Below are 2,912 nucleotides of genomic sequence, written 5' to 3' on the forward strand. Positions count from 1 at the left end.
TTCTTTCAATAGCATTCTTCAAAGGAATATGATCCCAGCTACAAGCACTAAACTTGAGAAATAAAGAACAAAGGAAGAGTAATTATATGGATAAATCTAAATATATAGACTTTAAATAACAATAATGCCATGTAGGAGTTAAAATATGTGTAAAATAAAAACATATGACATAGTAGAAAAAAGGTGGATGAGGATACACATGGAGTTCATATTCTAAAGTCCTTGAATTATCCAGGTAGTGATAAGAGCTCTAATTCATAGTTACAGATGCATGTTGTACTCAGAAAGTTAATATTAAAGTAGTAAAATGTTGCATGATTAAGAAGCTAATAGGAGAGGAAAACAAATATTTGATCATTCAAAGAAGAAAAAGAAAAAAAATGAGAAATATACAATTAACAATACTATAATATAGTAAGTACATAAAATAATAATCCAATATGAAAGTATGATTGAAAAACTGGAAGTAACCCAAAACTCCATTAGTAATATAATGGATTATTAAATTAATTCTATTTATATGATGGAATATTATACAGCAATGGAAATGAAAAATTTATGATAAGATAAAATAAATTATATAAACATAATAATGTTGAGAAAAGGTGTTCAATCCCCAAAATTTTATGTACATAAGATTTTTAACAACAAGCAAAATTAATATGTGAGCTGAAAATTAAAATAGTGATGATTTTTGTGTCAAAGTAATTACAAAGAAGGAATCAGGGAATTTATGGCTTGCTGGTGTGTGCCATATTTTGCTCTGGGTCGTAGTTTCATGGCCTTATCTTATAAAATTTCATCAAACCACACACTTGTGATTTGTACAATTTTCTAAAACTAGTCTATACTACAATTAAAACAACAAGAAACTTTACTTTAAAAGCAATTGCTGGTATATTTCTAAATATTTGACATCCCATCAAGTATTGCCCAAAATACTAAGTATCAATGTTGTAGATAGTATCTTTTTGTTTCCTGCTTATTTATCATATTATCTATACAGGTTCTGTGATATGGTTTATTATCTGGCAGACCGGTTCCTCCTTAAGTCTCTCTTTTTTGCATCATCCTTATGCGGGGGCCATGGTAATCATCTCTGTATAATTCCGATTTCAGTATATGTGCTACCAAAGTGAGCACCTTAAATCTCTTTTTTAATTTTAAAAGTATCATAGGGAAAATACATTTACATATATTTTTAAAGCTGGCAATGGCTTGATTTATCTGATAAGCCAGGACATATATACTGTTTACAGCATATGCTGATAGTGATCATGAAAAAGATGATGATGATATTTTTAATTCATAACATTTATTGAGCACTTTAGACTAGGCATTGTTCTAATCACTTATATACATTAACTTGTTATTTTTGCAACAAAACTATGATATACAAACATGTTTCCAAAGAAACCAATGGCTCTGCTACTTAATAATTTTATATTGACTTAATGTATTTAGGGCTTTGAAAAAATGGAAGAACGTTATGTTTATAACCAAATAAAAATGTATTTATATGTACAAAAATGATCTTGCCATTATGAAAATGATTTTCTTTAAGTGCTTTCCATTTCTTGGTAACCATTTCTCTAATTCTGCAGTAGCCTTAAAAATGGTTTGTTCTTGACGTAGAAGTTCCTTCACTGGCTCCTCTCTCATGACACCATTTATTACTTCTTAGGTATGTTATTCCCCTTTTTGTTGTGGGACTAGAGGAAGCATCTGTACACTGAAGGAATTTTGCACATTATATCTACGAATGATAGTATGGTGCTGTTTTAAACCTCACTAAAATTGTCAGCTGGTAATTTTTTTTTTTAAATTCTGTTGATGAGAAGGAGACCTGCCACCTAACAAAACTATCCACAGTGATCTCAATTTTATAACCTTTGCTCGAATGGAATATTTGCTCTCCGAAAGTATGAAGGAATAAATAAGGGCCTTTTATCAAGACATTAAACTTATTATAATTAGATGTTTATGTTTCTGTGGCATTGGGGACAGATGGAGAACAGCCATTAGTAAGTTCATAGCCATTATCACTAACCATTACCTCCTCATCTTTCTCTTGCCATCTCTAATGGGAATTCCCCAATGGTGACCCTTTGTCATTTTTCCTGTGGTTTGTCCTTTAGTGTTTTCTTAATTTATTTTATTCCTGATACATTTTTAAAAATATTCGTACCAGACTTTTGTTCGCTCTTAGCTGCCCCTAAATCCTTCCTTCCCCCATTTCCGATGTCATTTATTAATTGTCTTAAAAATAATCGGATTGTTTCCCTGATGAACTGAAATTCTGGAAACAAAGCCTTGCACCTGTTGTCAGCGCTCTCGTTAATGATTTGACTACATTTCATGAATCAAGTACTCAATGGTTGTTCAGGAAACCAGAACATACTACCTAATAAAGAAAGACTTACTTATTGGTGCATTGCTGATTCTTCCAAATTACTTTCATTTCATTCTGTTTGTTAGAAGGTCGGAGAGAGGGCATGGCTGGGCTTGGAAAACATTTAATTATTCCAGGGAAAACACTCATATCTGTGCCAATAGACTGCCCCTCCCGAACTATCAAGTTGTAAAGTAACTGAATCCTCCGGTATAGCCAATGAGGTCCATGCTGTGACAACACACACCTACACTCACTCAGATATCATTTTAGGAATCAATATTGGAAAAACTAGAAATATAGAAAGATCTTTATTAGTAAACACTTTAACCATATGCTTCGAAGAAGTGTCTGCCTTGCTAAAGCAAGGCATAGCTTCTAAGTTCAATAATATTACTGACAATAATAATAGCTAATATTTACCATGTGCTTACTGGTAGCCAGGCACTATGCTAAATACTTTATATGCTTTATGTTATTGAATCTTCATAAAGAACATAAATATAAACTATCATGTTTC

General features: G+C 31.6%; 1 non-coding gene across 1 annotated transcript; it reads right to left on the reverse strand.

The window, feature by feature from the left end:
- Nucleotides 1-1,038: 1,038 nt before the first annotated feature.
- Nucleotides 1,039-1,143, reverse strand: LOC111745914. The gene has a single exon (XR_002782836.1). It is a non-coding gene; the product is annotated as a U6 spliceosomal RNA (small nuclear RNA).
- Between the last annotated feature and the right edge of the window lie 1,769 nt (nucleotides 1,144-2,912).

The sequence above is a fragment of the Pteropus vampyrus genome, unplaced genomic scaffold (assembly GCF_000151845.1).
Source record: "Pteropus vampyrus isolate Shadow unplaced genomic scaffold, Pvam_2.0 Scaffold169, whole genome shotgun sequence".
In the NCBI taxonomy this organism is placed as follows: domain Eukaryota; kingdom Metazoa; phylum Chordata; class Mammalia; order Chiroptera; family Pteropodidae; genus Pteropus; species Pteropus vampyrus.